Source organism: Arachis stenosperma, chromosome 10, assembly GCF_014773155.1.
Source record: "Arachis stenosperma cultivar V10309 chromosome 10, arast.V10309.gnm1.PFL2, whole genome shotgun sequence".
NCBI lineage: Eukaryota > Viridiplantae > Streptophyta > Magnoliopsida > Fabales > Fabaceae > Arachis > Arachis stenosperma.
Genome location: NC_080386.1, coordinates 25956506 through 25982322, shown reverse-complemented (window position 1 = coordinate 25982322; position 25817 = coordinate 25956506). Strand labels below are relative to the sequence as shown.

General features: G+C 41.8%; 2 non-coding genes across 2 annotated transcripts; one reads left to right on the top strand and one right to left on the bottom strand.

The window, feature by feature from the left end:
- Nucleotides 1-1623: 1623 nt before the first annotated feature.
- On the bottom strand, nucleotides 1624-1731 carry LOC130959059 (small nucleolar RNA R71). Its single transcript, XR_009078155.1, has one exon. It is a non-coding gene; the product is annotated as a small nucleolar RNA R71 (small nucleolar RNA).
- A 13465-nt stretch (nucleotides 1732-15196) lies between these two features.
- LOC130958512 (small nucleolar RNA R71) lies at nucleotides 15197-15300 on the top strand. The gene has a single exon (XR_009077629.1). It is a non-coding gene; the product is annotated as a small nucleolar RNA R71 (small nucleolar RNA).
- Nucleotides 15301-25817: the final 10517 nt, after the last annotated feature.

The following is a 25817-nucleotide window of genomic DNA, read 5'->3' as shown; positions in this document are numbered from 1 at the left end:
AATTCTATTGACTTGAAGTATTTTGTGTGTCTCATATGCATTTTCATATTGTTAGTGTCAGCAGTATACAAACTGCTAAGTTTGGTGTCTTGCATGCATTGTTAATTGATTCATTTTGCATTTTGATTATTAAAAATCCAAAAATATTTTTAATTTGTGTCTTTTCAAGTCAATGATACAAAGAATTGAAGATTCAGAACATACTGCAGAGGAATTACACAGAAAAAGCTGAGCATTCAAAAATGCCCAGTGAAGAAGGCAGACTGGCGTTTAAACGCCAGCCAGGGTACCTGGTTGGGCGTTTAACGCCCAAAAAGGGTGCATTTTGGGCGTTAAACGCCAGAATGTATACCATTCTGGGCGTTTAACGCCAGGATGGTGCTAGGAGGAAGATTTTGTTTTCAAATCAATTTTTTTAGTTTTTCAAAATCAAATCTTTTTCAAATCAAATCTTTTCAATCAAATGTTTTCAAAATCAATTTCTTTCCTTTTTAAAAGATACTTACTAACAATTAATGATTTGATTGAACATCTCAAAATTGTTGCCTTTTCTGTTGAGGAAGGTTTTATATTTGAATCATATCTTTTCTTGTTAGGCAAGTCATTAATTTTTAAAATCATATCTTTTCAAAATGTTTTCAAATCACATCTTTTAAAATTGTTTTCAAATCATATCTTCTCAATCACATCTTTTTAAAACCATAACTTTTCAATCATATCTTCTTAACCACATCTTTTTCAAAATAGTTTTCAATCAAATCTTTTTAATTTCTAATTTTAAAATCTTTTTCAAAAATCACTTGATTTCTTTTCCACTTTGATTTTCGAAAATCAACTAGTGTTTTTCAAAATGTTTTCAAAATCTTTTAATTAATTTTCGAAAAATTACTTCCCTCCTTCTCACATCCTTTTGTTTATGGAGTACCACTCCTTCTTAATGCACAATTCGAACCTTATCTAAGTAAAGTTCAAATTCTCCTTCTCCTTCTTCTTTCTATTTCTCTTTTCCTCTGACACCTCAAGGAATCTCTATACTTTGACATAGAGGATTCCACATTTTCTTGTTCTCTTCTCTTTCTTATGAGCAGGAGCAAAGACAAAGGCATTCTTGTTGAGGCTGATCCTGAACCTGAAAGGACCTTGAAGAGAAAGCTAAGAGAAGCCAAAGCACAACTCTCTTTAGAGCACCTGACCGAATTCTTCAAGGAAGAAGAACAAATGGCAGCCGAAAACAACAACAATGCCAACAATGCAAGGAAGGTGCTTGGTGACTTTACTGCACCTACTCCTGATTTCTATGGGAGAAGCATCTCTATCCCTGCCATTGGAGCAAACAACTTTGAGCTTAAGCCTCAATTAGTTTCTCTAATGCAACAGAATTGCAAGTTTCATGGACTTCCAATGGAAGATCCTCATCAGTTTTTAGCTGAGTTCTTGCAAATCTGTGACACAGTCAAGACTAATGGGGTTAACCCTGAGGTCTATAGACTGATGCTATTCCCTTTTGCTGTAAGAGACAGAGCTAGAATATGGTTGGATTCTCAACCTAAAGAAAGCCTGGACTCTTGGGAAAAGCTAGTCAATGCCTTCTTGGCAAAGTTCTTTCCACCACAAAGATGGAGTAAGCTTAGAGTGGAAGTCCAAACCTTCAGACAGAAGGATGGAGAATCCCTCTATGAAGCTTGGGAAAGATACAAACAATTAATCAGAAGATGTCCCTCAGACATGCTTTCTGAATGGAGCATCATAGGTATTTTCTATGATGGTCTCTCTGAACTATCCAAGATGTCTTTGGATAGCTCTGCTGGAGGATCTCTTCATCTGAAGAAGACGCCTGCAGAAGCTCAAGAATTGATTGAAATGGTTGCAAATGACCAATTCATGTACACTTCTGAAAGGAATCCTGTGAACAATGGGACTAGTCAGAAGAAAGGAGTTCTTGAGATTGACACTCTGAATGCCATATTGGCTCAGAACAAGATATTGACTCAACAAGTCAATCTGATTTCTCAAGGTCTGTCTGGAATGCAAAATGCACCAAACAGTACTAAGGATGCTTCATCTGAGGAAGAAGCTTATGATCCTGAGAACCCTTCAGTGGAAGAGGTAAATTACCTGGGAGAACCCTATGGTAACACCTATAATTCTTCATGGAGAAATCACCCAAATCTCTCATGGAAGAATCAAGAGAGACCTCAACAAGGTTTCAATAATAATGGTGGAAGAAACAGGTTTAACAATGGTAAACCTTTTCCATCATCTTCTCAGCAACAGACAGAGAGCTCTAAGCAGAATACCTCTGACTTAGCAACCATGGTCTCTGATCTAATCAAAACCACTCAAAGTTTCATGACTGAAACTAGATCCTCCATTAGGAATTTGGAAGGACAAGTGGGTCAGCTGAGCAAGAAAATTACTGAACTTCCCCCAAGCACTCTCCCAAGTAACACTGAAGAAAATCCAAAAGGAGAGTGCAAAGCCATAAATATGGCCGAATTCTGGGAGGAAGAAGAGGCAGTGAACGCCACTGAGGAAGGCCTCACTGGACGTCCACTGGCCTCCAATGAGTTCCCCAATGAGGAACCTTGGGAATCTGAGGCTCAAACTGAGACCATAGAGATTCCCTTGGACTTACTACTGCCTTTCATGAGCTCTGATGAGTATTCTTCCTCTGAAGAGGATGAGTATGTCACTGAAGAGCAAGTTGCTAAATACCTTGGAGCAATCATGAAGCTAAATGACAGGTTATTTGGAAATGAGACTTGGGAGGATGAACCCCTTTTGCTCACCAAAGAACTGGATAACTTGTCTAGGCAGCAATTGCCTCAAAAGAGGCAAGATCCTGGGAAGTTTTCTATACCTTGTACCATAGGCACCATGACCTTCAAGAAGGCCTTGTGTGACTTGGGGTCAAGTGTAAACCTCATGCCCTCTCTGTAATGGAGAAATTAGGGATCTTTGAGGTGCAAGCTGCAAAAATCTCACTAGAGATGGCAGACAACTCAAGAAAACAAGCCTATGGACTTGTAGAGGATGTTCTGGTTAAGGTTGAAGACCATTACATTCCTACTGATTTCATAGTCCTAGAGACTGGGAAGTGCATGGATGAATCCATCATCCTTGGCAGACCCTTCCTAGCCACAGCAAAAGCTGTGATTGATGTTGATAGAGGAGAGTTGATCATTCAAGTGAATGAAGAATCCTTGGTGTTTAAGGCCCAAGGATATCCCTCTGTCATCATGGAGAAGAAGCATGAAGAGCTTCTCTCAAAACAGAGCCAAACAGAGCCCCCACAGTCAGACTCTAAGTTTGGTGTTGGGAGGCCACAATCAAACTCTAAGTTTGGTGTTGAACCCCCACATTCAAACTCTAAGTTTGGTGTTGGGAAGTTCCAACACGGTTCTGAGCATCTCTGAGGCTCCATGAGAGTCCTCTGTCAAGCTAATGACAGTAAAGAAGCGCTTGTTGGGAGGCAACCCAATATTTTATAATTAATTATTTTCTTTTGTTATTTTATTTTTTTTTTGTAGGTTGATGATCATAAGAAGTCACAAAAATAATGAAAAAAAGCAAAAACAAAATGAAAAACAGGAAGAAAAACAGCACACCCTGGAGGAGAAGAAACTGGCGTTCAAACGCCAGTAATGCTAGTTGTTGGGCGTTTAACGCCCAGTCTGGCACCATTCTGGGCGTTTAACACCAGAAAGGGGCACCAGACTGGCGTTAAACGCCAGTAAAGGGCAACAACCTGGCGTTAAACGCCAGGAATGGGCACCAGCCCGGCGTTTAACGCCAGAAAAGGCTCAAAACGTGGATTTTGATGCCATTTGGTGCAAGGATGCCTTTTCCTTGACACCACAGGATCTGTGGACCCCACAGGACCCCACCATCACTCTCTCTCTTCTCCCCCCATTCACCAATCACCTCAACACCTCTTCCCCAAAAAAAAACCCCTCACCTATCAAATCCCATCTTTCTCTTCACCACTCACATCCATCATTCATAAAACCCCACCAACCTCACCCTTCAAATTCAAACCACTTTCCCTCCCAAACCCACCCTCAAATGGCCGAACCCTCATCCCCCTCTTTCCTATATAAACCCCTCTTTACCCCTTCATTTTCCACTAGCTAAACACCACTTCTCCACCTCCTTGGCCGAATACACCACCATCTCCCTCTTCCTCATTTCTTCTTCTTCTACTCTCTTCTTTCTTCTTTTGCTCGAGGACGAGCAAACATTTTAAGTTTGGTGTGGTGAAAGCGTTGCTTTTTTCGTTTTTCCATAACCATTTATGGCATCCAAGGCCGGAGAAACCTCTAGAAAGAGGAAAGGGAAGGCAAAGGCTTCCACCTCCGAGTCATGGGAGATGGATAGATTCCTCTCAAGGGTGCATCAAGACCACTTCTATGAAGTTGTGGCCTTGAAGAAGGTGATCCCCGAAGTCCCCTTTTCACTCAAAAAGGGTGAATATCCGGAGATCCGCCATGAGATCCGAAGAAGAGGTTGGGAAGTACTTACCAACCCCATTCAACAAGTCGGAATCTTGATGGTTCAAGAGTTCTATGCCAATGCATGGATCACCAAGAACCATGACCAAAGTGTGAACCCGGATCCAAAGAATTATCTTACTATGGTTCGGGGGAAATACTTGGATTTTAGTCCGGAAAGTGTGAGGGTGGCGTTTAACTTGCCTATGATGCAAGGAGATGAGCATCCTTACACTAGAAGGGTCAACTTTGATCAAAGGTTGGACCAAGTCCTCACAGTCATATGTGAAGAGGGCGCACAATGGAAGCAAGATTCAAGAGGAAAGCCGGTCCAATTGAGAAGGCATGACCTCAAACCCGTGGCTAGAGGATGGTTAGATTCATACAACGCTCAATCATTCCCACTAGTAACCGGTCCGAAGTTACCATAGACCGGGCCATCATGATCCATAGCATCATGATTGGAGAAGAAATAGAAGTTCATGAGGTTATAGCCCAAGAACTCTATAGGGTGGCGGACAAGACCTCCACTTTGGCAAGGTTAGCCTTTCCTCACCTCATTTGTCACCTCTGTTATTCAGTGGGAGTTGACATAGAGGGAGACATCACCATTGATGAGGACAAGCCCATCACTAAGAAAAGGATGGAGTACACAAGAGATCCCACTCATCATGAGATCCCTGAGATTCCTCAAGGGATGAATTTTCCTCCACAAGACTATTGGGGGCAACTAAACACCTCCCTAGGAGAGTTGAGTTCCAATATGGGACAACTAAGGGTGGAGCACCAAGAACACTCCATTCTCCTCCATGAAATTAGAGAAGAACAAAGAATCATGAGAGAGGAGCAACAAAGGCAAGGAAGAGACATTGAGGAGCTCAAGCACTCCATAGGACCTTCAAAAGCAAGGAAGAGCCGCCATCACTGAGGTGGACCCATTCCTTGATTTCCTTGTTCTTTATTCTTCTGTTTTTCGATTTTTATGCTTTATGTTTGTCCATGTTTGTGTCTTATGATCATTAGTGTCTTAGTGTCTATGCCTTAAAGTTATGAATGTCCAATGAATCCATCACCTTTCTTGAATAAAAATGTGCTTAATTGAAAAAGGAAGAATTGCATGAATTTTGAATTTTATAATAGTTTAATTATTTTGATGTGGTGGCAATATTTTTATTCTCTGAATGTATGCTTAAACAGTGCATATGTATCTTGAATTTGTGGTTCATGAATGTTGGCTCTTGAAAGAATGATGAAAAAGGAGACATGTTATTGAGGATCTGAAAAATCAATAAAATGATTCTTGAAGCAAGAAAAAGCATTGCTATTCAAAAAAAAAAAAAACGAAAAAAAATAATAATAATAAGAGTGTGCTTAAGAACCCTGGACACCTCTAATTGGGGACTTTAGCAAAGCTAAGTCACAATCTGAAAAGGTTCACCCAATTATGTGTCTGTGGCATGTATGTATCCGGTGGTAATACTGGAAAGACAGAGTGCTTTGGGCCACAGCCAAGACTCAATAAATAGCTATGTTCAAGAATCATCATACTTTACTAGGAGAATCAGTAACACTATCTGGATTCTAAGTTCCTAAAGAAGCCAACCATTCTGAATTTCAAAGGATAGATTGAGATGCCAAAACTGTTCAGAGGCAAAAAGTTAAAAGCCCCGCTCATCTAATTAATACTGATCTTCACAGATGTTTTTGGAATTCATTGCATATTCTCTTCCTTTTATCTTATTTGATTTTCAGTTGCTTGGGGACAAGCAACAATTTAAGTTTGGTGTTGTGATGAGCGGATGATTTGTATACTTTTTGGCATTGTTTTTAGTATGTTTTTGATATGATCTAGTTAGTTTTTAGTATATTTTTATTAGTTTTTAGTTAAAATTCACTTTTCTGGACTTTACTATGAGTTTGTGTGTTTTTCTGTGATTTCAGGTATTTTCTGGCTGAAATTGAGGGACCTGAGCAAAAATCTGATCCAGAGACCAAAAAGGACTGCAGATGCTGTTGGATTCTGACCTCCCTGCACTCGAAGCGGATTTTCTGGAGCTACAGAAGCCCAATTGGCGCGCTCTCAACGGCGTTGGAAAGTAGACATCCTGGGCTTTCCAGCAATATATGATAGTCCATACTTTGCCCAAGATTTGATGGCCCAAACCGGCGTTCAAAGTCACCTCAAGAAATCCCAGCGTTAAACGCTGGAACTGGCACCCAAATGGGAGTTAAACGCCCAAACTGGCACTAAAGCTGGCGTTTAACTCCAAGGAGAGTCTCTACACGAAATTTCTTCATTGCTCAGCCCAAGCACACACCAAGTGGGCCCGGAAGTGGATTTTTATGTCATTTACTCATCTATGTACTAGTTTTCTATAAGTAGGACCTTTTACTATTGTATAGGAACATCTAGGATCTTGGTAGCTATCTTTGAGTTTTATGCTATCTTAGATCATTGGGAGGCTGGCCATTCGGCCATGCCTAGACCTTATGCTTATGTATTTTCAACGGTGGAGTTTCTACACACCATAGATTAAGGTGTGGAGCTCTGCTGTACCTCGAGTATTAACGCAATTACTATTGTTCTTCCATTCAATTCCGCTTGTTCTTTATCCAAGATATCACTTGTTCTTCAACATGATGAAGGTGATGATTGACGCCCATCACCATTCTCACCCATGAACAAGGTGACTGACAACCATTCTTGTTCTACAAGCATCTGAGGCTTAGTGAATATCTCTTGGATTCTTCGGAATCTTCGTGGTATAGGCAGGACCTGATGGCGGCATTCAAGAGAATCTGGAAGGTCTAAACCTTGTCTGTGGTATTCTGAGTAGGATTCAATGATTGAATGACTGTGACGTGCTTCAAACCTGTAACCTACTGGGCGTTAGTGACAGACGCAAAAGAGTTATTCTATTCCGGTAGGGGAGGGAACCAAACCGGTGATTGGCAGCACTGTGACAGAGTGTGTGCATTAGCTTTCACTGCGCGGATGGGAGGTAGCTGCTGACAACAGTGAAACCTTACACGAGCTTGCCATGGAAAGGAGTAAGAAAGGATTGGATGAAGGCATTAGGAAAGCAGAGAGACGGAAGGGAAGGCATCTTCATACACTTGTCTGAAGCTCTTACACCAATGATATACATAAGTATCACTATCCTTATCTTTTATGTTATTTTCGTTCATCACCATATACATCTGAGTTTGCCTGACTAAGATTTACAAGATGACCATAGCTTGCTTCAATACTAACAATCTCCGTGGGATCGACCCTTACTCACGTAAGGTTTATTACTTGGACGACCCAGTGCACTTGCTGGTTAGTTGTGCGAAGTTGTGTAATGCCATGGTATTGAGCCACCAAGTTCTTGGAGCCATTACCGGGGATTATTTGAGTTGTGAAAAAGTATTGTTCACAATTTCGCACACCACTTACCTCAAGATTAATTGTATGGGTTTTGTAGAGCTCTTCGCGGTGAACGCGTGGCCGCAAACAGAGCGGCAATCGGAGCTCTAGATCAAAAGTTATGGTGGTTTGAAGATCAAGTGAGAGATAGAAGTTTGAGAGAGTGTTCTTCTCCCCCCTTCCCTCTAATTCAGCGTGTGTGTGTAACAAGTGAGGAGAGAGAGTGCTGAAAACTAGGGTTTTGGTTTAGTTTAGTTGGGCCAAGGGCCCACTTTGGGTCCGGTTGGCCCGGTTTGGCCCGTTCGGTCCAATCTTGGTCCGAATTCTATAAAATTGGTACCGCAATTCTCGTCTCAGTCTCCTCTATCACATTTAGCCATAAAAATCACATTTTAGGCTTTCTAGAATAAATTCTCATTTATGGGTTAATTAGCCGTTAATTAACCGGGTTTTACATTCTACCTACCTAATTGGGAATTTTGCCCACAAAATTCAAATGCAATTACCTGAGAATAAATGCGGATAGTCCGTTCGCATCTCCGACTCAAGTTCCCAAGTGTGTTCCTCAACACCGCCTCGACTCCATGCCACTTTGACTAGTGAAACATCTTTTCCACGCAACCGTTTAATACTAGTATCATCAATTCTGACTGGAGCCACTGGAAGCGTCAAATCTTCCCTTAACTGAACCGATTCGGGTTCCAACACATGGCTAGTATCAGGAGTGTACTTCCGAAGCTGCGACACGTGAAACACGTCGTGCAGGTTCGAAAGATAAGGTGGTAGAGCCATTCGATACGCCACCGGTCCAATCCTCTCTAGGATCTGAAATGGACCAATGTATCGAGGATTCAACTTCTTTGTCTTAATCGCCCTACCTACTCTTGTAGTCGGAGTAACCTTAAGGAAGACATGGTCCCCTTCCTCAAATTCTAAGGGCTTTCGCCTTTGATCGGCGTAACTCTTTTGACGACTCTGTGCCGTAAACATCCTATCTCGGATTTTCTTGACTTGTTCAGTAGTCTCAGCTATCATTTCTGGCCCCAACAAGCTTTTCTCTCCAGCTTCATACCAACATAGTGGAGATTGACATTTTCTCCCATACAAGGCCTCATACGGAGCCATTCCGATGCTCGCATGATAACTATTATTGTATGCAAACTCCACCAATGGCATATACCGATCCCAACTCGCCGGTTGGTCCAAAACACAAGCTCTCAACATATCCTCTAGTGTTTGGATCGTCCTCTCAGATTGACCATCTGTTTGAGGATGGTAAGCCGTGCTCAAGCTTAATCGGGTTCCAAAAGCCTTCTGAAATGCACCCCAAAACCTTGAAGTGAAACGAGGATCTCTATCAGAAATTATAGTAGCAGGTACACCATGGAGTCTCACAATCTCCTTTATGTATAACTGTGCTAGCTCCTCAAGGGTGTAAGTCATACGAATGGGCAAAAAGTGAGCTGACTTCGTCAGTCGGTCCACAATCACCCAAATAGCATCAAAACCAGCCCTAGTCCTTGGCAATCCTGACACAAAGTCCATTGCAATACTTTCCCACTTCCATTGCGGAATCTCTAAAGGTTGCAACATCCCAGAAGGTCTTTGATGTTCAATCTTTACCTTTTGACAAGTTAAGCACTTTGAAACATATTCCGCCACATCATTCTTCATACCCGGCCACCAAAACATCGCCTTCAAATCATGGTACATCTTAGTACTTCCCGGGTGAATGGAGAATCCGCTTTTGTGTGCCTCCTTTAAGATATCTTGCCTCAAAGTGCCATCATCCGGCACAATGATCCTACCCTTGAATTTCCATAACCCATCTTTTTCTTCCGACACTCTCCACTGTTTTTCTTGCTCAATGGCCGGTAACACTTTCCATAACACTTCATCATTTTGATGAGCCTTTAGGAGTTCGGACTTAAAGTCACTTGAGATTTCTAATCGGCTCAAACATAAAGTTCCGGATACTTCTCGAGCACCAATTTTAAGACTCTCGAATCCCTTGAGCAACTTCTCCTCTTGAAGCATCATTGGTGCACGAAATTGTGATCACTACAACTTCGCACAACTAACCAGCAAGTGCACTGGGTCGTCCAAGTAATACCTTACGCGAGTAAGGGTCGATCCCATGGAGATTGTTGGTATGAAGCAAGCTATGGTCACCTTGTAAATCTTAGTCAGGCAAACTCAAATGTATAATGGTGATGAACGAAAATAACATAAAGATAAAGATAGAGGTACTTATGTATATCATTGGTAGGAACTTCAGACAAGCGTATGAAGATGCCTTCCCTTCCGTCTCTCTGCTTTCCTACTGTCTTCATCCAATCCTTCTTACTCCTTTCCATGGCAAGATCGTGTAGGGTTTCACCATTGTCAGTGGCTACCTCCCATCCTCTCATTGGAAATACGTCCCTGATGCTCTGTCACAGCATCGGCTATCCATCTGTCGGTTCTCAATCAGGCCGGAATAGAATCCAGTGATTCTTTTGCGTCTGTCACTAACGCCCCGCCCTCAGGAGTTTGAAGCACGTCACAGTCATTCAATCATTGAATCCTACTCAGAATACCACAGACAAGGTTTAGACCTTCCGGATTCTCTTGAATGCCGCCATCAGGTCCTGCCTATACCACGAAGATTCCGATTAAAGAATCCAAGAGATATTCACTAGAGCCTTGGTTGCTTGTAGAAAAAAAGTGGTTGTCAGTCACTTTGTTCGTGAGTGAGAATGATAATGAGTGTCACGGATCATCACATTCATCAAGTTGAAGAACAAGTGATATCTTGGACAAAGAACAAGCGGAATTGAATAGAAGAACAACAGTAATTGCATTAATACTCGAGGTACAGCAGAGCTCCACACCTTAATCTATGGTGTGTAGAAACTCCACCGTTGAAAATACATAAGAACAAGGTCTAGGAATGGCCGTGAGGCCAGCCTCCCAATGATCTAAGAACTAGATGTCCGAAGATAAAAATACAATAGTAAAAGGTCCTATTTATAGAAAACTAGTAGCCTAGGGTGTACAAAGATGAGTAAATGACATAGAAATCCACTTCCGGGCCCACTTGGTGTGTGCTTGGGCTGAGCAATGAAGCATTTTCGTGTAGAGACTCTCCTTGGAGTTAAACGCCAGCTTTTATGCCAGTTTGGGCGTTTAACTCCCATTTAGGTGCCAGTTCCGGCGTTTAACGCTGGAATTTCTGTAGGTGATTTTAAACGCCGGTTTGGGCCATCAAATCTTGGGCAAAGTATGGACTATCATATATTGCTGGAAAGCCCAGGATGTCTACTTTCCAACGCCGTTGAGAGCGCGCCAATTGGGCTTTGGTAGCTCCAGAAAATCCACTTCGAGTGCAGGGAGGTCAGAATCCAACAGCATCTGCAGTCCTTTTGAGTCTCTGGATCAGATTTTTGCTCAGATCCCTCAATTTCAGCCAGAAAATACCTGAAATCACAGAAAAACACACAAACTCATAGTAAAGTCCAGAAAAGTGAATTTTAACTAAAAACTAATAAAAATATACTAAAAACTAACTAGATCATACTAAAAACATACTAAAAACAATGCCAAAAAGCGTACAAATTATCCGCTCATCACAACACCAAACTTAAATTGTTGCTTGTCCCCAAGCACTGAAATCAAATAAGATAAAAAGAAGAGAATATACTATAGACTCCAAATTATCAATGAAACTAAGCTCCAAATTAGATGAGCGGGACTAGTAGCTTTTTGCCTCCGAACAGTTTTGGCATCTCACTTTATCCTTTGAAATTCAGAATGATTGGCTTCTTTAGGAACTCAGAATCCAGATAGTGTTATTGATTCTCCTAGTTAAGTATGATGATTCTTGAACACAGCTACTTATTGAGTCTTGGCTGTGGCCCAAAGCACTCTGTCTTCCAGTATTACCACCGGATACATACATGCCACAGACACTTAATTGGGTGAACCTTTTCAGATTGTGACTCAGCTTTGCTAGAGTCCCCAATTAGAGGTGTCCAAGGTTCTTAAGCACACTCTTTTTGCCTTGGATCACAACTTTATTTCTTTCTTTTTCTTTCTTTTTCTCTTTCTCCTTTTTTTTTCCGTTTTTCTCCTTCCTTTTTTTTTTGTTTTCACTGCTTTTTCTTGCTTCAAGAATCATTTTTAATGATTTTTCAGATCCTCAGTAACATGTCTCCTTTTCCATCATTCTTTCAAGAGCCAACAATTTTAACATTCATGAACCACAAATTTAAAAGACATATGCACTGTTCAAGCATACATTCAGAAAACAAAAAGTATTGTCACCACATCAAACTAATTAAGCTAGTTTTAAAGATGAATTTGAAATCCTGTACTTCCTGTTCTTTTGTGATAAAAACAGTTTTCATTTAAGAAAGGTGATGGATTCATATTCATAGCTTTAAGGCATAGACACTAAGACACTAATGATCATAAGACACAAACATAGATAACATAAGCACTAAAATTCGAAAAACAGAAAAATAAAGAACAAGGAGATTAAAGAACAGGTTCACTTCAGTGATGGCGGCTTGTTCTTCCTCTTGAAGGTTTTATGGAGTGCTTGAGCTCCTCAATGTCTCTTCCTTGTCTTTGTTGCTCCTCTCTCATGTTTCTTTGATCTTCTCTAATTTCATGGAGGAGGATGGCATGTTATTGGTGCTCCACCCTTAGTTGTCCCATGTTGGAACTTAATTCTCCTAGGGAGGTGTTCAGTTGCTCCCAATAGTCTTGTGGAGGAAAGTGCATCCCTTGAGGTATCTCAGGGATCTCATGATGAGAGGGGTCTCTTGTTTGCTCCATCTTCTTCTTAGTGATGGGCTTGGGGTCATGCCTTCTCAGTTGAACCGGCTTTGGATGCCATAAATGGTTATGGAAAAACAAAAAGCAATGCTTTTACCACACCAAACTTAAAAGGTTTGCTCGTCCTCGAGCAAAAGAAGAAAGAAGAGAGTAGAAGAAGAAGAAATGGAGGAGACGGAGATGGCTTTGTGGTTCGGCCAAAAGGGGGAGAAGTAGTGTTTAGGGTGTGTGAAAATGAAGGAGTGATGATGAGTGGTGAAGAGGTATTGAGGGGATTGGTGAATGGGTGAAGAAGAAGAGAGAGTGGTGGGGTTGGTGGGGATCCTGTGGGGTCCACAGATCCTGTGGTGTCAAGGAAAAGTCATCCCTGCACCAAATGGCATCAAAAATCACATTTTGAGCCATTTCTGGCGTTAAACGCCGGGCTGGTGCCCATTTCTGGCGTTTAACGCCAGGTTCTAGCCCTTTCCTGGCGTTTAACGCCAGTCTGGTGCCCCTTTCTGGCGTTAAACGCCCAGAATGGTGCCAGACTGGGCGTTAAACGCCCAACTGCTAGCCTCACTGGCGTTTAAACGCCAGTGAGTTCTTCCTCCAGGGTGTGCTGTTTTTCTTCCTGTTTTTCATTCTGTTTTTGCTTTTTCAATGGATTTTGTGATTTCTTATGATCATCAACCTACAAAAAAACATAAAATAACAAAAGAAAATATATAAAATATAATCATTGGGTTGCCTCCCAACAAGCGCTTCTTTAATGTCAGTAGCTTGACAGAGGGCTCTCATGGAGCCTCACAGATACTCAGAGCAATGTTGGACCCTCCCAACACCAAACTTAGAGTTTGAATGTGGGGGTTCAACACCAAACTTAGAGTTTGGTTGTGGCCTCCCAACACCAAACTTAGAGTTTGACTGTGGGGGCTCTGTTTGTCTCTGATTTGAGAGAAGCTCTTCATGCTTCTTCTCCATGATGACAGAGGGATATCCTTGAGCCTTAAACACATAGGATTCTTCATTCACTTGAATGGTCAGTTCACCTCCATCAACATCAATCACAGCCTTTGCTGTGGCTAGGAAGGGTCTGCCAAGGATGATAGATTCATCCATGCACTTCCCAGTCTCTAGGACTATGAAATCAGTAGGGATGTAATGGTCTTCCACTTTTACCAAAACATTCTCTACAAGTCCATGAGCTTGTTTTCTTGAGTTGTCTGCCATCTCCAGTGAGATTCTTGCAGCTTGCACCTCAAAGATCCCTAGCTTCTCCATTGCAGAGAGAGGCATGAGGTTTACACTTGACCCTAAGTCACACAGAGCCTTCTTGAAGGTCATGGTGCCTATGGTACAAGGTATGGAAAACTTTCCAGGATCTTGTCTCTTTTGAGGTAATTTCTGCCTAGACAAGTCATCCAGTTCTTTGGTGAGCAAAGGAGGTTCATTCTCCCAAGTCTCATTTCCAAATAACTTGTCATTTAGCTTCATGATTGCTCCAAGGTATTTAGCAACTTGCTCTTCAGTGACATACTCATCCTCTTCAGAGGAAGAATACTCATTAGAGCTCATGAAAGGCAGAAGTAGGTCCAATGGAATTTCTATGGTCTCATTTTGAGCCTCAGATTCCCATGGTTCCTCATTGGGGAACTCACTGGATGTCAGTGCACGCCCATTGAGGTCTTCCTCAGTGGCGTTCACTGCTTCTTCCTCCTCTCCAAATTCGGCCATATTGATGGCCTTGCACTCTCCTTTTAGATTTTCTTCTGTGTTGCTTGGGAGAGTACTTGGAGGGAGTTCAGTAACTTTCTTGCTCAGCTGTCCCACTTGTGCCTCCAAATTTCTAATGGAGGACCTTGTTTCATTCATGAAACTTTGAGTGGTTTTAATTAGATCAGAGACCATGGTTGCTAAGTCAGAGGGGTTCTGCTTAGGATTCTCTGTCTGTTGCTGAGAAGATGATGGAAAAGGTTTGCCATTGTTAAACCTGTTTCTTCCACCACTATTATTGAAACCTTGTTGAGGTCTCTCTTGATTCTTCCATGAGAGATTTGGGTGATTTCTCCATGAAGAATTATAGGTGTTTCCATAGGGTTTTCCTAGGTAATTCACCTCTTCCATTGAAGGGTTCTCAGGATCATAGGCTTCTTCCTTAGATGAAGCATCCTTAGTACTGCTTGGTGCATTTTGCATTCCAGACAGACTTTGAGAAATCAAATTGACTTGTTGAGTCAATATTTTATTCTGAGCCAAAATGGCGTTCAGAGTGTCAATCTCAAGAACTCCTTTCTTCTGACCAGTCCCATTGTTCACAGGATTCCTTTCAGAAGTGTACATGAATTGGTTATTTGCAACCATTTCAATTAGTTCTTGAGCTTCTGTAGGCGTCTTCTTCAGATGAAGAGATCCTCCAGCAGAGCTATCCAAAGACATCTTGGACAGTTCAGATAGACCATCATAGAAAATACCTATGATGCTCCATTCAGAAAGCATGTCAGATGGACACTTTCTGATCAATTGTTTGTATCTTTCCCAAGCTTCATAGAGGGATTCACCATCCTTCTGTCTGAAGGTTTGGACTTCCACTCTAAGCTTACTCAATTTTTGAGGTGGAAAGAACTTTGCCAAGAAGGCATTGACTAGCTTTTCCCAAGAGTCCAGGCTTTCTTTAGGTTGAGAGTCCAACCATATTCTAGCTCTGTCTCTTACAGCAAAAGGGAATAGCATCAGTCTGTAGACCTCAGGGTCAACCCCATTAGTCTTGACTGTGTCACAGATTTGCAAGAATTCAGCTAAGAACTGATGAGGATCTTCCAATGGAAGTCCATGGAACTTACAATTCTGTTGCATTAGAGAAACTAATTGAGGCTTAAGCTCAAAGTTGTTTGCTCCAATGGCAGGGATAGAGATGCTTCTCCCATAGAAATTGGGAGTAGGTGCAGTAAAGTCACCCAGCACCTTCCTTGCATTGTTGGCATTGTTGTTGTTTTCGGCTGCCATGGGTTCTTCTTCTTTGAAGAATTCGGTTAGGTCCTCAATAGAGAGTTGTGCCTTAGCTTCTCTTAGCTTTCGCTTCAAGGTCCTTTCAGGTTTAGGGTCAGCTTCAACAAGAATGCCTTTGTCTTTGTTCCTGCTCATATGAAAGAGAAGAGAACAAGAAAATATGGAATCCTCTATGTCACAGTATAGAGATTCCTTGAGGTGTCAGAGGAAGAAAAATGGAAGACAGAAGTAGAAAATTCGAACTTATCAAAGAAGATGGAGTTCGAATTTTGCATTAAGGAATAGAGTTAGTCCAAAAATAGAAGGATGTGAGAAGAAGGGAAGTAATTTTCGAAAATTTTAGTAAAAGATTTTGAAAACATTTTGAAAAACACTTAATTGATTTTCGAAAATAAGAGTGGAAAAGAAATCAAGTGATTGTTGAAAAAGATTTTGAAATTAGAAATCAAAAAGATTTGATTGAAAACTATTTTGAAAAAGATGTGATTAAAAAGATTTGATTGAAAAGTTATGGTTTTTAAAAAGATGTGATTGAGAAGATATGATTTGAAAATAATTTTAAAAGATATGATTTGAAAACAATTTGAAAAGATATGATTTTAAAAATTAATGACTTGCCTAACAAGAAAAGATATGATTCAAACATAAAACCTTCCTCAACAGAAAAGGCAAAAAAATGTTCAATCAAATCATTAATTGTTAGTAAGTATCTTTGAAAAAGGAAAGAAATTGATTTTGAAAACATTTGATTGAAAAGATATGATTTGAAAAAGATTTGATTTTGAAAAACTTTGAAAACTTGAAAAAAAAATTGATTTTGAAAACAAAATCTTCCCCCTTTGCCATCCTGGCGTTAAACGCCCAGAATGGTGCACATTCTGGCGTTTAACGCCCAAACTACTACCTTTTTGGGCGTTAAACGCCCAGCCAGGCACCCTGGCTGGCGTTTAAACGCCAGTTTGTCTTCTTCACTGGGCATTTTTGAATGCCCAGCTTTTTCTGTATGATTCCTCTGCAGTATGTTCTGAATCTTCAATTCTCTGTATTATTGACTTGAAAAGACACAAATTAAAAATATTTTTGGATTTTTAATAATAAGGAATAATCAAGATGCAACTAAAATCAAATAACAATGCATGCAAGATACCAAACTTAGCAGTTTGTATACTACTGACACTAACAAAATGAGAATGCATATGAGAAACAACAAAACACTCAAGTCAATAGAATTCAAAGATCAAAACAAGGAAATCATCAAGAACAACTTGAAGATTAATGAAGACACATGCATAAATTCGAAAAATGCAAGAAGAACAGAAACATGCAATTGACACCAAACTTAAAATGAGACACTAGACTTAAACAAGAAATATTTTTGGTTTTTATGATTTTGCAATTTTTTTGGATTTTTCGAAAATTAAGTGGAAAAGAAAATAAAGGTATCAAAATTCTTAATGAGAATTCCAGGAATCATGCAATGTTAGTCTAAAGCTTTAGTCTAAAGGAATTAGACATAGCTAGCTAAGCTTCAGCAAGACATTGCATTCAAGAGCTAAATTGATGATGATCAATCAGCTTTGGTGATGATAAGAACATCACCTTGAAACACTAGAATTCATTCTTAAGAACTCTGAAGAAAAATAATACCTAATCTAAGCAACAAGATGAACCGTCAGTTGTCCATACACAAACAATCCCCGGCAACGGCGCCAAAAACTTGGTGCACGAAATTGTGATCACTACAACTTCGCACAACTAACCAGCAAGTGCACTGGGTCGTCCAAGTAATACCTTACGCGAGTAAGGGTCGATCCCACGGAGATTGTTGGTATGAAGCAAGCTATGGTCACCTTGTAAATCTTAGTCAGGCAAACTCAAATGTATAATGGTGATGAACGAAAATAACATAAAGATAAAGATAGAGGTACTTATGTATATCATTGGTAGGAACTTCAGACAAGCGTATGAAGATGCCTTCCCTTCCGTCTCTCTGCTTTCCTACTGTCTTCATCCAATCCTTCTTACTCCTTTCCATGGCAAGCTCGTGTAGGGTTTCACCATTGTCAGTGGCTACCTCCCATCCTCTCATTGGAAATACGTCCCTGATGCTCTGTCACAGCATCGGCTATCCATCTGTCGGTTCTCAATCAGGCCGGAATAGAATCCAGTGATTCTTTTGCGTCTGTCACTAACGCCCCGCCCTCAGGAGTTTGAAGCACGTCACAGTCATTCAATCATTGAATCCTACTCAGAATACCACAGACAAGGTTTAGACCTTCCGGATTCTCTTGAATGCCGCCATCAGGTCCTGCCTATACCACGAAGATTCCGATTAAAGAATCCAAGAGATATTCACTAGAGCCTTGGTTGCTTGTAGAACAAAAGTGGTTGTCAGTCACTTTGTTCATGAGTGAGAATGATAATGAGTGTCACGGATCATCACATTCATCAAGTTGAAGAACAAGTGATATCTTGGACAAAGAACAAGCGGAATTGAATAGAAGAACAACAGTAATTGCATTAATACTCGAGGTACAGCAGAGCTCCACACCTTAATCTATGGTGTGTAGAAACTCCACCGTTGAAAATACAAAAGAACAAGGTCTAGGCATGGCCGTGAGGCCAGCCTCCCAATGATCTAAGAACTAGATGTCCGAAGATAAAAATACAATAGTAAAAGGTCCTATTTATAGAAAACTAGTAGCCTAGGGTGTACAAAGATGAGTAAATGACATAGAAATCCACTTCCGGGCCCACTTGGTGTGTGCTTGGGCTGAGCAATGAAGCATTTTCGTGTAGAGACTCTCCTTGGAGTTAAACGCCAGCTTTTATGCCAGTTTGGGCGTTTAACTCCCATTTAGGTGCCAGTTCCGGCGTTTAACACTGGAATTTCTGTAGGTGATTTTGAACTCCGGTTTGGGCCATCAAATCTTGGGCAAAGTATGAACTATCATGAATTGCTGGAAAGCCCAGGATGTCTACTTTCCAACACCGTTGAGAGCGCGCCAATTGGGCTTCGGTAGCTCCAGAAAATCCACTTCGAGTGCAGGGAGGTCAGAATCCAACAGCATCTGCAGTCCTTTTGAGTCTCTGGATCAGATTTTTGCTCAGATCCCTCAATTTCAGCCAGAAAATACCTGAAATCACAGAAAAACACACAAACTCATAGTAAAGTCCAGAAAAGTGAATTTTAACTAAAAACTAATAAAAATATACTAAAAAATAACTAGATCATACTAAAAACATACTAAAAACAATGCCAAAAAGCGTACAAATTATCCGCTCATCAATCATCCAGGCCGCATATAATGACTTCCGACTCAACGCATCCGCCACTACGTTTGCCTTTCCCGGATGGTAATGCAACTCAAAGTCGTAGTCCTTCAACAATTCCATCCACCTTCTCTGCCTCATATTAAGCTCTTTCTGATTAAAGAGGTACTTCAAGCTCTTATGATCAGAGAAAACTTGGAACTTAACCCCATAGAGATAATGCCTCCACACCTTCAAGGCAAATACAACCGCAGCGAGTTCCAAATCGTGCGTAGGGTAACTAACTTCATGAGGTCTCAACTGTCGTGAGGCATACGCCACCACATTACGATGCTGCATCAGCACGCACCCTAAACCCTTTAATGAGGCATCACAATACACCTCAAAAGGCTCGTTCGGCTCGGGTAACACTAACACAGGTGCAGAGGTCAACTTTTTCTTCAATGTTTGAAAGCTCTCCTCGCACTCAGGAGTCCAAACAAACGGAGTGTCTTTGCGGGTCAACTTTGTCATTGGCAAAGCTATCTGTGAAAAGCCCTTGATAAACCTTCGGTAATAGCCAGCTAAACCCAGAAAACTCCTTATCTCTGTTACGGTGGTTGGTTGTTTCCAATCCATCACAGCCTCCACCTTAGTTGGATCTACGGCTATTCCCTTCTTACTCACCACGTGACCCAAAAACTTCACCTCACTCTTCCAAAACTCACACTTAGACAGTTTTGCATAAAGTTTCTTCTCCTTTAGAATCTGCAACACGGTCCTCAAGTGTTCCGCATGCTCTTCTTCAGTCTTGGAATAAATCAGTATGTCATTGGTGCACGAAATTGCAATAACACTTTTGCAATCCCGCACAACTAACCAGCAAGTGCACTGGGTCGTCCAAGTAATACCTTGCGTGAGCAAGGGTCGATCCCACGGAGATTGTCGGCTTGAAGCAAGCTATGGTTATCTTGTAAATCTTAGTCAGGATATCAAAAATTATCAGGATTGATTGTGGAAAGCAAAAGAACATGAAATAGGTACTTGTTTTGCAGTAATGGAGAATAGGTTGAGGCTTTGGAGATGCTTCATCTTCTGAATCTCTGCGTTCCTACTGTCTTCTTCATCAAACACGCAAGGCTCCTTCCATAGCAAGCTGTATGTAGGGTTTCACCGTTGTCAGTGGCTACCTCCCATCCTCTCAGTGAAAATATTCCTATGCTCTGTCACAGCATGGCTAATCATCTGTCGGTTCTCGGTCAGGCCGGAATAGAATCCAGTGATTCTTTTGCGTCTGTCACTAACGCCCCGCCTGCTAGGAGTTTGAAGCACGTCACAGTCATTCAGTCATTGAATCCTACTCAGAATACCACAGACAAGGTTTAGACCTTCCGGATTCTCTTGAATGCCGCCATCAGTTCTAGCTTATACCACGAAGATTCTGGTTAAGGAATCCAAGAGATATCTACTCAATCTAGAGTAGAACAGAGGTGGTTGTCAGGCACATGTTCATAGTTGAGAATGATGATGAGTGTCACGGATCATCACATTCATCCGGGTTAAGAGCAAGTGATATCTTAGAATGGAAGCAAGCATGATTGAATAAGAAACAGTAGTAATTGCATTAATCCATCAAGACACAGCAGAGCTCCTCACCCCCAACCATGGGGTTTAGAGACTCATGCCGTGGAAGGTATACAATGAAATGTGTAAAAATGTCATGAGGTACAGATACAATGTCAAAAGGTCCTATTAATAGTAAACTAGTATCCTAAGGTTTACAGAAATGAGTAAATGACAGAAAAATCCACTTCCGGGCCCACTTGGTGTGTGCTTGGGCTGAGCAGTGAAGCATTTTCGTGTAGAGACCTTTTCTGGAGTTAAACGCCAGCTTTCATGCCAGTTTGGGCGTTTAACTCCAAGTTTTATGCCAGTTCCAGCGTTAAACGCTGGAATTTCTGAGGCTGATTTGCCACGCCGGTTTGGGCCATCAAAGCTTGGGCAAAGTATGGACTATCATATATTGCTGGAAAGCCCAGGATGTCTACTTTCCAATGCCGTTGAGAGCGCGCCAATTGGGCTTCTGTAGCTCCAGAAAATCCACTTCGAGTGCAGGGAGGTCAGAATCCAACAGCATCTGCAGTCCTTTTCAGTCTCTGAATCAGATTTTTGCTCAGACCCTTCAATTTCAGTCAGAAAATACCTGAAATCACAGAAAAACACACAAACTCATAGTAAAGTCCAGAAAAGTGAATTTTAACTAAAAACTAATAAAAATATACTAAAAACTAACTAAAAGATACTAAAAACATACTAAAAACGATGCCAAAAAGGGTACAAATTATCCGCTCATCAGTCATCAATGAAGACAACAACGAATTTATCCAGAAACAGACGGAAAATTCTATTCATGTAATCCATGAATACCGCAGGAGCGTTCGTCAACCCAAAAGACATTACAGTGTACTCGTAATGACCATAACGAGTCCTAAAAGTGGTCTTAGGGATATCCTCACCCCTCACCCTTATCTGGTGATAACCGGATCGCAAATCAATCTTGGAGAAAACTCCAGCTCCTTGTAACTGATCCATGAGATCATCAATTCTTGGCAATGGGTACTTATTCTTTATTGTAACCTTGTTCAGCTGCCTGTAATCCACACAGAGCCGCATACTCCCATCTTTCTTCTTTACCAGTATCACTGGAGCACCCCATGGAGAGACACTTGGCCGTATAAAATTCTTTCCCAACAAATCCTCTAACTGAGACTTTAGCTTGTTCATCTCTAACGGTGACATCCTGTAAGGAGCACTTGAGATTGGTCCCGCCCCGGGCACCAACTCAATAGCAAACTCAACTTCTCGGTTAGGTGGAAACTCATCAATATCATCGGGAAACACTTCCGGAAACTCACACACAACCGGAATCTGTTCCAACCTTTGATCATCTCCCGAGACGCCCGCGGTTAACAACATGATACCCTGACATTCGATTCCAGAATAGTTCACCATCATCGAGTTCAAGTAATAATTATTCACCACGACCGGCCCTTCTGTATCTTCCGGCATAAAGTACACCGACTTTGTAGAACAATCTAGCAGAACATGGTTCTTAGATAACCAATCTAATCCCAAGATAAGATCAAGACCGATCATCGGCAAGCAGACTAAATTGTGAACAAAATCACGCTGCTTGAACCTAAAGGAAACTTCCGGGCATCCTAGCCTAGTTACCGTAGCTTCATGGGTAGCATTGTACACTCTTAGATCATAACCTAAGGTTACAATCTTCAATCCTAACTCATGGGCTTTCTCAAATGCAATGAATGAATGTGATGCTCCCGAATCAAATAAAGCATTTAAAGTTTGACCAGCTATTTCACAGTTACCTCTAATAAGTGTCTCGGATCCCTCAGCTCCTACAGCTGAAGTGGTGAACACCCGACCAGTCTGTTGTGCTTTCCCAGCACCTTGTTTTTGCCTCTCAGGGCAACTTGCGGCTTTATGCCCCGCCTTTCCACAACTGTAGCACAAACCCCATCCGGCCTTGCATGGTGCTCCCGGATGGTGACTTCCACACCTAGTACAAGCTTGATCATTCTGAGGCTGCTTCCCAAACTTCTTTCCTTGGGAGTTGTTGTTGTTGGACCTCCTGAAAGAGCCTCCCCTCTTGAAAGACGGACCTCTAGGTGCAAAGCTCTTCCCTCGGTTCTGTGGAAATGAACCTTTGTGACTCCCTTTCTCAGCGGTTGCCCTTTTCACACACTCCTCAGCAACCCTACACGTGTTCACTAATTCGGAGAAAGTCCTAATCTCCATTGGTCCCACTGAACTGAAGATATCACTTCGGAGTCCTCCTTCATACTTAATACACTTCCATTCCTCATATTCTACCGGAGTCCCTTGGCACATACGAGAGAACCTGAACAGCTCCTCAAACTTGTCAGTATACTCTGATATGGACATAGTACCCTGCTTCAGCTGTAACAATTCAAGTTCCTTAGCCGTCCTAGCAGAAGTCGGAAAGTACTTCTCATAGAACTCTTCTTGAAAGACATTCCAGGTGATATAGTCATCACCCTGCTGCAGAAGACGTCGGATGCCTTGCCACCAATGCGACGCTTCACCTGTGAGCATATAAGTAGCAAACTCGACACGCTGCCCTTCAGGTACCACTTGTGCTTGCAGTGCTCGCTCTATAGCCTGAAACCATGTATCAGCCTCAGTCGGGCTAGTAGTTCCCTTGAACTTAGGCGGATTAACCTTCAAAAAGTTTGCCAAGGTCATCGGACCCTGAACTCCACCTCCATCATTACCATGGTTGTTCATCTGTTGACCAAGAGCCTCAACAGTGGCTTGCATAGCAGCAGCCATGTTCTCCAACGCAGCCATAAAGTTCACCGGGTCATTAGGGTTATTCTCCGGTGCACGAGCATTCGTACGACCTCTCACACTACCTCTACCGCGTCCACGAGGCGCCATCTGGTTCCTATACACACCAAACAATCGATATTAAGTTGATCAGTCTCAATATCGGAAGTCTAGTGCTTCAAAGTCCCAAATGCATGCTCATGAACGTTTATGCCAATTATATCAAGCAGATATACTAATGGCACATAACACACATACAGAGAATGCACAGAAGCATAGTCAGTCCATCCCTCAGGCTCTACAGGAACGAACTGCTCTGATACCATAATGTAACACCCTACCATACAGAGACTTATGCTTAAGTCATAATTCAGAGATGGCAAGGTATTACGACCTCTAAAATAAAAATTTAGTACGTATAGTAGTATGAATGATTGATTATAACTAGGAGCCTTTGTAGAAAAAAGGGGTAAACAAAAATCGCAACTCAAAAGCGCAACACTCCGATTGATAACGTAACAAACAAGGTAACCAACGCGAGATTATATATATACAAGGGAGTGTCAAAAACAGGAATATCAAGACTCAAGATCCGGCTGCGAAGATAACCGGTCCGAGCATAGCAATATATACATATGATAAAATAAGGAAAACCCCAAAGGGACACAAATACATAAAACCTATTCTCCAAAATCTCCCATAAGAGGAGTCATCATAGTTTGTATTATTTAATGGAGATAAAGGTATCTAAGCAAAACATATAAACCAAAACATAGTCCCGAGAACAAAGGATCTTCACAAATCTAGAAGTCTCCAGCATGCCTCAGCGGGAAACCTCACGTCATGCATCTGAAAACCACAAAATCCGCATGGGTGAGAACCAGAGGTCCCCAGCATGGTAACAGCTTCCACATATATAATACATAATAATAGAGGAAAGCCGAAGGCAATCCTAGAACTTCCTCCAGATAATTCAAAGCTTATAAACAAGCTAAACCATATAAGGGCATCTGACTAAAGATTCTTCAGTCTAACTAATACTTCCCTTTCCAATTCCTTCAAACCTCCCAACCACCAGTAGGAGTATATTATAGCAAACACAGTTATATCAGACAAAGAATATACAAATAGGAGCAGTTAAGACATTTAGACAATTAGCAAGTAATATGCAGTCAAATAGGCAATCTCAAACAATTCACATAGTATGCATATGATGAATGCCTGTCCCTAGTGGCCGATGATATCATCTTGTCGGTTATAGAGCCAACCCGACAAGCCCTGGTCGCTAACCATTGGACTGTCCCTCTGTCGCGCATCCCCAACTCGAGTTATACTCGTTATAAACTTGATCATAAACATGATCCATATCCATCACCCTCACTGGTGAATGTTTCGGGGGCGAGCTCATCCGGGTCTTTCACAGTGCCCGGCCACACTTACGACATAGGGTCAACAGAGTATCAAGTCTCAACCTGGAGCACGTGGTGGCTAGCCACTGCTACTACCCAGGGAAACTCGTATCTCTGATAGTGGAAGTGCAATTCACAATTATCAATAATTCAGCATCAACATGTATGAATTCTCATCCATGGATCAACATCCATATCAGCCATCCGGCTCACGGTTCAGTCCAGAACCAGCCAATATTCATAGCATACACAGCTATTCCGGCTCACGGTTAAATCCATAACCAGCCATTTCATTAACAATTACAGCCTTTCGGCACCTGGCATAATAAGCACTTCCGCCACCATCCTCCGCATCTCACATAATCATCTTGATCCTCATTGATCATTCATTTTTTTCCCTTGCTTCACTCGCAAGTTACCTCATTCACTAGCCCCTTTCTAATAGCTAGGCATGTCATAATGATTTAAGACATAAATGGTGAGATCGGAGGCTTAGAAGTATGAGATTTGGCTTTTAAAACTCAAAAATCAACTTTGGGACGAAAACAGGGCCACGCGTACGCGCACTCCACGCGCACGCGTGGATGGCCTCAAAAACTCATCGACGCGCAAGCGTCATGCACGCTAACGCGTGGATTACAAATTTGCCAATCGACGCACACACGTCAACCACGCGTACGCGCGGGTGTTCTCGTGCCCCAGGCACAACATTGGCACAGTTCTGGCATAACTCTCTGCAAAATGGCTGGGCATTGGGTGCAGCACCATCGGCGCGCCTGCGCACACCACGCGCACGCGTGGATGGCGTTTTCTGGAATATCGGCGCGTACGCGCCAAGTGCGCCCACGCGCAAGGGGTCATTTTGCTAAAAATTTTCTAAGTTTAAAGCTGCAAAATTCACAGATTTAAACCCCAATCTTCCAACGGACATAACTTCCTCATTTCAAATCGTTTTTCACCCGTTCTTTGAACGGCATAGACATCCCGGATCCAATTTTATTTCTAAACGGATTTGGTACAAAACGGAGATCCGTAGTCCAAGTTATGTCCCGCCAAAGTGTGCCCAAAAACCATATT